At 32.5% G+C, this 12,613-nt stretch overlaps 1 long non-coding RNA gene across 1 annotated transcript; it reads left to right on the top strand.

The window, feature by feature from the left end:
- The first annotated feature begins 6,732 nt into the window (after window positions 1-6,732).
- Window positions 6,733-11,851, top strand: LOC126936934 (uncharacterized). Its single transcript, XR_007719637.1, has 3 exons — window positions 6,733-6,950; window positions 8,787-8,928; window positions 10,732-11,851. It is a non-coding gene; the product is annotated as an uncharacterized LOC126936934 (long non-coding RNA).
- Window positions 11,852-12,613: the final 762 nt, after the last annotated feature.

Here is a 12,613-nt window from a genome sequence, read left to right on the forward strand (position 1 = left end):
TTTCACAATTCTGAAGTGTGAGAGCCAGGATTTGGGCTTAGGTGTGTCTTAATTCCAAAGTTCATGATCTTAATCACTTTAACCCTATTTTGTAGAAAGGAGAAACAAGGCATAAAATTTACATTATGTGCCTAAAATGTTAAACAGTCAGTAAGTAATAGTTAACCAAATTTCTATTGCCAATTTATATTCAACTTCATGTTCTTAAATTGTGTTATATACCCTCTATAGATTAAAGGCAGGGTAACTTCATCTGCGGTATATTCCATAAATATGACTGACTGACAAACATAGCTTACACTTTGACCTATTAGGAGATTACAGAAAACAACATGAATTACTAACGTTTAAAACACATTCTTAAATAATGCCAACTAAGGTGACTGCAAAGGAGAGCAAGATATTCAGCCCCTCATCCCTCTCCAGAAAGCAAATAAATTAACTAGTGCTTAAAAGGGTCTGATGCTTAGGAAGCAATGACTAGATGTTTGTTGAGTGATAAACAATGCATAGTATGAAAAAGAACGCAAGACAGAGAAACTGAATTAATATTGGAATTTAGAGGAGGGAAGAACGTCTTTTAAATAGAGTGCACATTATTCTAGAATGCAAAAGGACTTGGGGGATTCAAATAACAGCCTTCCTGAGAAAGTAGCGGGCATATTGAGGTAAAAAGAAGTGGTCATACTCATAGAAAACTATTAGGACTCTCTATAAATTAAGAGTGCAAAAAATAGAACTAAGGGTGGAGTTAGGGGCAGATGGGTTACATCTTGCTAATGCAGACCCAGAGCTCACATAACTAGTAATGCAAAAAAGGTACAAGAGCAACTGCCATTGCAAAATTCAGGCACCCCCTAGGAACCTGGGTCACCGCTAACACTGAGTATCTCAATGCTAATGAGGCATTCAGCAATTAACAAATGTCATGGTATAGACTTTGAGTACTAATAAGAAGAAAAAATGTAGAGATATATGAAGATAATTCTTGAGATGTCAGTTTGACCACAGTGACTACATTGTTTAGGTATTAATATCCCACAGCACACATTTTCTCCTGAGATTCCACAGTCTGATACATTCCTGAATGAATAACTTGCATCAGCTAATTCTAGAATTTACTATAGTTTTGAGATAAACATTACAATAGTGGTCCAAAAAACAGGACTTTTTCCCCCATAAGATGTTTTGCTTTTATATATACAAGTGATTGAAAACATCCTGAGAAGTATCCGTCGAAAGATGATAACTTTAAACAAGATTCTAAACAACTCGAAAAAGAAGAAAACACTTTGAATAGAGCAATCATTGGAAACATGATTTTGTGTGTATCTACATTATGACATCAAGAAAAGATAAATTCTGTAAAATACAAGATTAAATTAGATTATGAAGTAAAAATTTGAGATGAAATACCTACTATAGAGGATATAATCACAAAAATGGAAAATAACAGATGTTATCAAGGACTTGGAGAAATAGGAACACTTGGACATGCTAGTGGAAATATAAAACAGTTCTGCTGATGTGAAAAACAGTTCAGCAGCTCCTGAGAAAGTTAACATCAAATAACTATATGACTTAGCAATTCACTCCTATACAACTCAAATAATTGAGAACAGGTACCAAAACAAATAATAGTATAGGACCATTTGGGCAGCATTATTCAAAATAGCCAAAAGTTGAACCAACCCAAATATCCTTCCATAGTTCAGTGGATGAATAGCTAACCAATATGTGAAATATACATGCAATGGAATATTATACAATCACAAAAATAGTGAAATACTGATACATGCTGCGGCATGGATAAATCTGGGAAACATTATTCTAACTGAAAAAATCAAGACAAGAAAGATCACATATTGTACGATTCCATTTGAACAAAACACCAAGGAAAGGTAAATCCATAGAGACAGAAAATAAATTGGTGGCTGTCCAGGACTCAGGAAAGAAGTAAATTGGGGAGAAACTGCTTAATGGATGTATTAGTCCATTTTTGCACCGTTATAAAAAATACTACCTCAGACCGGGTAATTTATAGAGAAAAAAAGTTTAATTGATTCACAGTTCCACATGGCTGGGGAGGCCTCAGGAAACTTACAATCATGGTGGAAGGTGAAGGGGAAGCAAGCACCGTCTTCACAAGGCAGTAGGAGAGAGAAAAAGGATGCAGGAGGAATTTCCAAACATTTATACAACCATTAGATCTTGTGAGAACTCATTCACTATCATGAGAACAGCATGGGGGAAAGTGCCCCCATGATTCAATCACTTCCTTCCCTCAACACGTGGGGACCACAGTATCCCCCCTTAACACATTGGACATGTGGGTATTACAATTCAAGATGAGATGTGGGTGAAGACACAGAGGAAAACTGTACCAAGGAATATAGGGTTTTATTTTTGGGTGATGAAAAATTTTTGGACATAGACATGGTAGTTGTACAACATTGTGAATGAACCAAAGTTACTAATTTCTCACTTTAGAATGGTTAATTGGATGTTATATAAATTTCAGCTCTATAAAAACAAAAAAGTTGGGGTGAATATGAATTAAGATGAGTGAAGGCAAGAATAATTAATGGTTTGGAAAATAAGAAAGGAAAGCAGGTAGATTGCCAAGGAAAATGAGTAACTGAGAATATTGCAGAGAAAAAAAAAAAAAAAAGAGCAAAGCCATGCATGTTAATCATGTCCAAAGAAATCAGAAAAATTAAGACAGAAAAAGATATTCAGTGCTATGATAGAAGTCTACTTTCCTGATCTTATGAAAAATCTAAATGTGCATATGAAAATACCTCATCAAGTATCAAACAATAAGGTGAAAGTCCTTCAAAAAATTTAGACATAAAAATAAATCCTGCTCACATTGATATATAGATGTTTTGCAAATATACATGTGTAGAAAAAACATCTACATACCAATATTCCTTCATACATTGCATCAAACATAATGTAAAATCATCACATATGATGTTGAGAGCATTAAAATGTATTTGTTACCAAGACAAACAAATGGCATACAATGCACAATTCGATTTATATATGATTGTCATAGACATTGTGTCAGCATTCTAAAAGTGAAACAAAACTCTACAAAACTGAACAAAGGGACTGAACACTTTATTTCCACCAAATGAAATATTTAAAAGTTCATAAACATATAAAAATGCAAATACAGCATAATTAGTGAAAACAAATTAAACATTTACAGTATAGATTATCTAATAGGTTTTTTCTAAATTTTTAAGTGTCCTCAACCTATGACTCAGCACTGAACATTAAGTTGTGATTGCTGTGAATCCGATTCACCACAAGCTTTCTGGTTGCCAATTAAGCAGTAGCTATATAAAATTAATATGTACATACATTAAGGCAAACTTTTAATATTTAAGGTTTTATTTTGTAGAATCTTTCCTACAAATGCATAGAACTATGCGCACAGGACCAGGCGCGGTGGCTCACGCCTCTTATCCCAGCACTTTGGGAGGCTGAGGTGGGTGGATCACGAGGTTAGGAGATTGAGACCATCCTGGCCAACGTGGTGAAACCCTGTCTCTACTGAAAATACAAAAATTAGCTGGGCATGGTGGCACATGCCTATAATCCCAGCTACTTGGGAGGCTGACGCAGGAGAATCGCTTGAACCCGGCAGTCGGAGGCTGCAGTGAGCCGAGATTGCGCCACTGCACTCAAGCCTGGCAACAGAACAAGACTCCATCTCAAAAAAAAAAAAAAAAAAAAAAAAAAAAAAAAGAAAGAAAGAAAGAAAGAAAGAAAAAGAAATATATGCACAGATATGTTTATTAAAACATTATTTATAATGGATAAATGATAACCCTGACAAAAGGAGAGTAACTTTCAACATCTAAGGTATCTGGACAGACTTTGACACATTCAGTAACAGAATACTATTCAACAATTAAAAATTTGTAAACAATGTATGTGCAGTGAATACATAAATTTCAATATAATATATGTGTAACAAATCAAATTTTATAGCAAATTGTTCATTATGACTTATTTTGTAATAATATACATTAGGCATATATTACCCATTTTATTTTCAAAAAATGGTACAATAAAATGTATGTTATTCTGCAATTTACACTTTGTTAGGTAAACATGGCAAAGCATCTGAAACACTATTCCCATATTTTATCAGAGGTCAATTTTAGAAAGTAGTACTGAGGATAGAGATATTTATGTTTTATTATTATATTATATATACCTATAGCTTCATTTTGAAAGCATTAATATTTTAATTAAAAGTATGTAATAAGTTATGTGTTTAAATATAAATTATTAGTACATAATTTCATAAGGTAGTTTTAGTGTCCAAAAGAGTTTTTGAGAAAGAATACACAAGTTGTAAAGCCGTTTAATAATGGAAAATGTGTGGAAATACTACATTATATTTTATGAACACAATATTATTGAGTTCAAAAGAGAAAATATGAAGATGCAAGAATGGTGATTTCCAAACTTTCCTAGGTGTAATCAACTTTTTCATGTTGATAATTAAATGTTTTGAATGAAAACAGTACAAACATGTCAAAATATAATTATTATCGAAAGTTACTGTATCTAGAAAACTTTAGGGATCATGTTTCATTATTATTCTGGAAAAAAAGCTTATTTCCAATTTAGATTAAGCTTTCCAAAGTTTTGTTTCTATTTAAAAATATTAAATTTTATTTATCACAACCTGATCATCACCTCATAAAAAGACCTGAGAGAGACAGAGAGGGAGAGACAGAGAGAGAGAGATAGAGAGATAAAGTGAGCATTTATAGACTTACAAAAGTGTTATAAAAATTCTAAAGAATATTCTAGATCGTTGTATCATACTACTTGTTAAAATAGTAAGATGATATTGCCAACTATGGTTTATTATGGAAAATAAACATAATTCAATATGAGGTTACACTATGCATGTATTACATTTCAAAGGTTCTCAAGTAAACATTTTTTCTTAATATATTAGTATCATTAAATTCAACAAGCAAGTAATAACATCACAAAATGACTGCTGGCTTAAGAGTAATAGTGATGTTAATCTTGATGTTGACGGGAGATCAGAAATCTTCTTTCCACCTAAGGGACGTCTGAAGAAGAAATATATTTTTTCGTTGTTCAAAACCCATCTTTAACATTTTCTGTTAAAATTCTGTATTTATTGATTTGGAAGAAAACACTAGCAACAGGAGTGAAGTGGTCTTTTAAGAAAGCCTGCAATATCATCCCTCTTGATGCCATAGAAAATGTAATTATTTGGAAAAAGATGACAATGACAGATGATTTTAAAATGTTTTAGAAAGGTAAGCCAACTGTGAAGACATTTTAGAAACATTTAACCAATTAATTAACCTGTATTGTCTTCCTAACATACGCATAAGGGTAATGTAAATTAAAATAATCTATGATTATATGTCTTAAAGTGTCTTTTCAAATTTTCAAGTAAATTTTCTACGTGTTAAGAAAGAATTATTACATACCCAAAGAAGTATATGCATGATCTTCCAGTAAATATAAACTGAAAATTCTAAGCATAACCGTTTAATGGTACTGGTACATAAGAGAGGTTATTACAAATATAATGTTTTTAATACAAAGACACATGTTGATAAATTGTACCAAAATTCAAAGAAAAAATAGTGATTCTGTGGAGAGATGCCTCAAATCTAATGCAATAAATTTATATACCATCCATGAACATATATTTATAGATAACTAATTAATGTTATTTTCGTGGTGAACTTACCGTAAATATGGAAAAAAAACTGAAATTGAGAAGTTATACAGAGGGAAAGCGCTCAGAAATCAGTGCAGTAAGATAAAGAAATGAGAGTACATTTTAAAGTTTGGAAATGGGTTCCTTCAACAGGGGAAAGAAAATGCTCAACTGTTAACATCCCTCTTGATTCTAAGAATAGACAGAAACAATACTGCTCTGAATTATACTCCAGATGACTAAGCCAAGTGCTGATTCTACCCAGAAATACTATCTCTGTGCTTTGAAACAACATCTTCAACATTGTATACAAAGAAGAGAGAGGAGGTATGACAACCACAAAAGACAGAAAATGTGATAGGAAAGACTGGAGATCCTAGTGCTGATATCCTAATGGGCTGTCAGGGGCTGAAGCTGGTCTAGGGGCCTTCAGGCAACACCAAGGTGTGGCCTCAGACAGATGCCATCAGTTGCTCCAGGACCTTATTCCACTCTGAGGCAATGGCTAGACCTCTGGGAAGGGAAACTGGATTGGAACAAAGCCAACATTTCCCAACACCTGAGAGTGACAGGGGGATTGACAGTGTCCTTGCTTGCAAACCTGTCCTCTGTGTCTTCAGTGTGACAGCCATGCTACTTGATCTTAACTGGCTGACAGAGCCCGGTGTTTTTCTTTCATTTTAGCTATTGTGGAGTTTAGGGACAAAAAAAAAAAGAAAAAAGGAAAAAGAGAAGCAGCAAGTCTGCTTTTACTCATACTTCTACAGATCCCGGATGAGCCACTTAAAATGATGCAGGATTTGGGGGCTGTTGCTTCCCGAGCCTCAGTAGCCGGTGGTACCTCTGCTTGTGTTTTGTTCATGCCTGCTGGGCAGGTTCCACCCACTCGACCTGGCAAGCTGCACTCGGCTCACGCTACCGTCCTGGATCCCACAGCTGCCAAAGGCAAGCCAGGCACAGAGCCAGGTACAGAGTGGCAAGGGGTGTGTGAGCAAGTGACTGTGGGGTCTGGCCACTGCACACAGCCAGGCACGTCAGCTGCTGCAGCAGGGCATGCACCTCCAGGAGCTGGCACAGGCACCAGCTCCTTGCGAGGCTGCGGCTGGATCAGATGTACCACAGGCGGCTTCCGCTGCAAGTACCAGGGTCTGGATGAGGGGAACACAGTGGAACCCAAAAACCTGAGACGCCAGCAACCACAGAGGCCCAAGAGGTAGGGGGCGTGCTTCAGCTCTCTCCTTCCTACTTTCCACGGCCACCAAAAGCTCATTGCTCGCTGCTAGGAGGAGCTCTGCAAACCTGATTCTGAGAGCTGTTTGATTCATGAATCATTTTTTCCTCAAATAAACTGTTAAATTTATTGTGTCTAAAGTTGTTCTTTTAACAAATTTAAAATATGTTAAGAGGATAGACCCCATGATAAGTGTTCTTTTAACACATACACACAAAAAGAATACAAGAAAACAAGAAAATTTCAGATACATATAGAAATGTCTAGCACCTTTATTGTGGTGATAGTATTATAAGTGTATACAAAGGTTAAAATATATCAAAATATGTACACTAAATATGTACAATTTTCATATCACAATTATACCTTCATAATGATTTTAACATGTAAAAAAATAATTAAAAAATATATTTTATCTCAATTAGCATAGTCACAAAACTCTATGAAGTTAGTATGTCCTCATATGTATTTATCTCTATTTTAACTGTTACAAACTGAGAACCCAACAGGTTAAGTGAAGTGTTAATTATCACACTGATAACTAGTGACAGAGCTGATATTTTTTGTTAGGTATAGCTCTCTCTTTTTTCTACGTAAACCTTACTTTTGAGTCTGAAAGTTTCTTAGATAGATTATTTTAGCATTTTATTTGTTGTTTTTAGGTATAGAATTTTGGGGATAGATTTATCTTTAATCATTAATCTTACCTTCTTCTCCAGCAACACATAGTGTGCATTGTTGCCTGCTGTTAAATGTTTTTATGAAAGTTCAAGGAAATCCAAAGAAATTATGTATGATCATAGCAGTGCTTAATTTCCTAGATCCAAGATTTGGATATTTGTGTTATTTCCTTTTTTCTTCCTCTGTTAGCAGCAATGTGATTATACATCCATGAGGAAAATTCATTGCACATACACATAATTAATTGTGGAGTATGCACAGAGATGAAATTGTTGGTTAAATGCATGCAAATTTTAAAGAGATTGCATATGTAGTGGCCTCAAAATAAAATGCAATGATTTACATATCCAGCAAGTACGCATGAAGGAATTGCTTTGTTGCATGCTTGTAAAAAATAAAATAAGGAAAGGAATAGCTAATATTTAATGATGAAAAAAGTAGAGAAAACACTGAACATAAATGATCTAAGTACTCAACTTCATAAGTTAGAAGAAATCAAAATTTAAAAATTGGTATACACTGAAAAGAAATAAAATTTTAAAAGATATGACCTGAAATCAAAATATTAAAAATGTGTTTCAGTTTCTTATTTAATTTCTACATTTATTTTTCAGCAAGTTTCTGTGCTCCAAAGTTTAAGTTTGTAGTACAACACAAATGGTGTCATAAATGGCAACATAAACAAATCTCTCCATTCTTAATTATAATGTTATATAAAAGAGCAAACCAAAGACAACATAGATAGTAGTAGTTTGAGGTTCTATTACTTTTATTTTGCGTATCATGAATCTGAGATCAATTTTAGCAAAATATTATCTTACAAAATAAAATTTGTGATGTTAATATATACTCTTGAACAAAATAAATGCCTCATAACTAATTTAGTTTACTTATTATGTATACTATTTCAAACACAAACAAAACAGCAAAATATTACCTTAGCACATATATTGCACTAGAAAATGTCAAAATTCTGGCATTAATATTTGTCTTAAAAATAACAACACTTGTTAAGTTTTGATTTAGTCTCTCTATTAAACTAATCCATATTTTTTGTGTGTGTGTATACACAGGTGTGTGATAATTTAATGAAGAAATTTTCTAATGTTACAGCTAAAACAGTATCTCTAAATTTAGACTTCTTAAAGCTAATTTCCAACTCTTCCTGCCTGCAATGAAGAGCAAGAAGTGATTAAACTGTTCAATTGCACACTCAACTGACAAACAACAATCTACATGATACCTTCAAGAAAGCGATTAATCTCCACATGACACAAAAGTACTAAAATTAGCCTACTTGTGAGTAATTGTTTAACATCTTGTAAATACAAATGTGGTACTAATTTTGCTTGACCTTTCTGAGTGTGAACTATGAATAAAGACATTCCAACCTTTTATTAGGGAAAAACAGCCTTCATCTTGGATCATGAGGGACATAATGTTAGAAATAGTGTAAAAATTATCCATGCTTATTTTTAAGACAGAAGCAAACATATATAAGAGAGAAAAATGCAAAGAATAAAGTATTACATTAAATCACACCATCAAGGATGTTAGTGAGCATTCGGTAAATATGCTTTCAGACACATTGGCATAAAAGTTACAGAGAAGTTTGAATAGATTTAAACACAGAACACATTTAGGTTTTGTTTCAGAATTAGAAAAAATCACTTTTTGGAAGTCCTGTGAGCAGATGACCACTCATTACAATTTCTAATAATATAAAAGTGGTATTACTATTTATTGCATTCATTATTTTGAATTTATATATACTCACAAATAAACTTGTACTTGATTTATAAAGTCTAACAACTTTAGTGATACAACAAGTTATGGATTTGAATGTACTAATATCAAACATTTACTTTTACATATAGGAAGGTATTTTATGTGTAATTTGGAGTATAAGTTTTTTATATTCTTTCTGTATTAAAATTATATTATTCAATATACACACAAAAGTGTATTATTTACTCAATTGCTGAGATAATAATTATTATAAAAATTGTTTAATTCCTATAAAAACAACATAATAAGCTTTCAGAGTAGATTGAAATGTATTTAGAAAGTATTTTAGCTCGAGAACCTTTTGAAAAATGCTACAGTCTTTATGCCAAATATTTATAAAATGTTGATTGATAAAATAATAATAGCATTTAGATATTATAATTCTAATCTTGTATAATTATTTGATATTTTAATATTTTAATATTTATAATGTTATAAAGCTTTAATAATTTTAAATTAAAGCAATTTTTTAAAAATTTAAAATTTTGATGGTATGAAGATATTACCCATAAATACCTATAATACTTATAAATACCCACATTCTGTGAGGGCAAAATAAAATACCACATTCTGTGAGGGCAAAATAAAATAGAAGTTACTTTTATTATCTCAAATTTTAACTGGTTGAAAAAACAAGGAAAACACAAATGAGGCCATATCAGATTAATCAAAATTGGTGCAGATATAATGAAGTAAATAGGGTACCATAAAAAAAGTGAGATATTAAAAAAATTCCTCATTCACTAAACTTCATTTAAAAAGGTATTCAGTAATGTACATAGAAGTAATGAAGTAATCTGGCAGCCATCAGTGTAGAGAAATCATAGTTCCAACCCTGCCATTTGTAACTTTAAAGTTAATTGCAATTTTTATAATAAAATTACAATTTTAGATAAAATTTTAGATATTTATTTGTACTCCAATAATTTTCTTACATGATGATGATATTCACCTGAACCTCAGAAGTGGTAAAATCTTAATTTTAAAATGAATATCATTTAAACAAAATAGTATTTTGTCTGACTTCTAAGCCATGTGTTTGTATATATATGACAGATAAAGATATAAAAGAAATATAGAAGGTTAATAGAAGGATGTGTGTTATAAGAATCCTACTGTATATACCATTTTAAATAAACATTTTAAGAAAAATTTTACATTGTTAGAAAAGTTGCGCATAACATACCCAAAAGACAGTTTTTCCTATTAACATCCTACATTTGTATCTACATTTGTTACAACTAATAAAGTGATATTGATATGCTATATTCTGAATGTCCTTTATCTATTCCAGATACCATCAAGGATACAACATACATGAAGTTGTCACATCTCTTTAAGCTCATCTTAGCAGTGACTGTTCCCCAGAACTTTCTTTGGCTTTGATGACCTTTTCAGTTTTTGAGAAGTATTGGTCAGGTATATTTTAGGCAGCTATTCTATCAGAATTTGTCTTGTTTTTCTCATGACTAGACTAAGGTGATGGATTTGGCAGGGGGAGATCAAATTGCTGAAATTATTCCAGTTTTGGTCTTTGGGAGCTCGTTCAGATGGTTCCTATGCCACTTTGACATAGTTCCATCAATGTATTTTTTTCTTTCCTTTAGCACTTCTTTAATTTTGGGTACTGTAAGATACCCTAAGCTCATCTTGTATATTTTCTACCTCAGTCCTAGAATCTGCCATTTTGCCAAGGAACCCTTGTTCATCTTATTAATAATGTTAATGATGTTAGAAATCAAAATTTGGGTACTAAATGTGCTTTTGCTACGGGGATGTTGCTTCTTTTAGTTTCTCTTAGCCAATGAAGCAAAGGAATATACAATATAAGTGTATGCTAACCTGAGTATATATACAGACCTACAAACACTTCTGTATTTAACCATCTGCCTCTATTTTAGTTAAACATGAGTTCTTAATAATATCTCCAACTCTAACCCATTATAGCATGGATCAATATAGCCTCCTCCTGTTGCTGACCTATAAATTTCCACTCCAGCAGTCAGAAATCAGGTCCCCATTTGCCATTCATTTCTTAAATGTTCAATTCCAGTACACACGTACAGTATCATCAAAATTGTTAAACTGTCCTCATAAAAGAAACTCTATTTATTAGAGTGCTTATGTGCAGTTTTTTTCCTTTAGTTGTGTAGACTCTATTTTCAGTTATTTCCCTCAGCCCCTTTCCCTCACCACCTTTGTGAGAATATTTCATTTGTATTACAGTTAAATCCTCATGTTTGTCATAATCTGCATTCTTTCCTAGGATACCCTTACTTCCTGCATAACTTTTTAAAATTTGCATATATTATGGTTTTTTCTTTTTGTTGTAAAGTTCTACAGGATTTGATAAATGCATAACGTCATGCATACACCATTAAAGTATCATAAATAATAGTTTCACTATCCTAAAATTCCCTTGTATTTAATTTATTTGTTCTTCTCTTCTTCAACCATCGAACTTTTTACTATCTCTATATAGTTTTCCTTTTTCAGAATTTCCTATAATTGTAATTATACAATATATAGCCATTTGACTGGCTTTTTTCACTTAGTAATATGCATTTAAAGTTTCTCCACTACTTTGTATGCCTGAATAGCTAATTTATTTTTTACATATCAGCAGATATAGCAAATATGCAAATATGTTAAAGGTGACTAATAATAATATAGCCCATGATACTCTATTAAACAATTTATTTCTCTTCTTGTTAAACTCAGAGTTTGGGGATTATTTCTCTATTATTTCTCAAGTCAGAATTAGGTTTTTAGAGCTCTATATTGTCCTGGAATTAAGCGAAGGTCACCTGCTTTTAATTCTGTCTTAGTCAAGATTACTCAGGATGCTTGGAGTAACAACCTCAAAATCTCAATGGTTTCATTTCTTGCTTCTGCTACTTGTCCTTCAAGGGCCAATGAATAATTCTGCCTTTTATTGTTATTATCTTTTCTGTGCTGTTCATGATAACAGAAAATTATCTCAAAAAGAAAAGACATGTGATATGTTACTGGTAGCTGTAAACGAAGGGAAAAACTGCTTTGGAGAGCCTATTATTGGAAATCAAATGCTCATTCTAGACATGGAATATCCCATTTCCCATTTCTGCTCACAACTCATCAACCAGAAGTACTCCCAAAGTCCCATCTGGGCACAAGTAGTAAGACATTTTAATCTT

The sequence above is a fragment of the Macaca thibetana genome, chromosome 1 (genome assembly GCF_024542745.1).
Source record: "Macaca thibetana thibetana isolate TM-01 chromosome 1, ASM2454274v1, whole genome shotgun sequence".
Lineage (NCBI taxonomy): Eukaryota > Metazoa > Chordata > Mammalia > Primates > Cercopithecidae > Macaca > Macaca thibetana.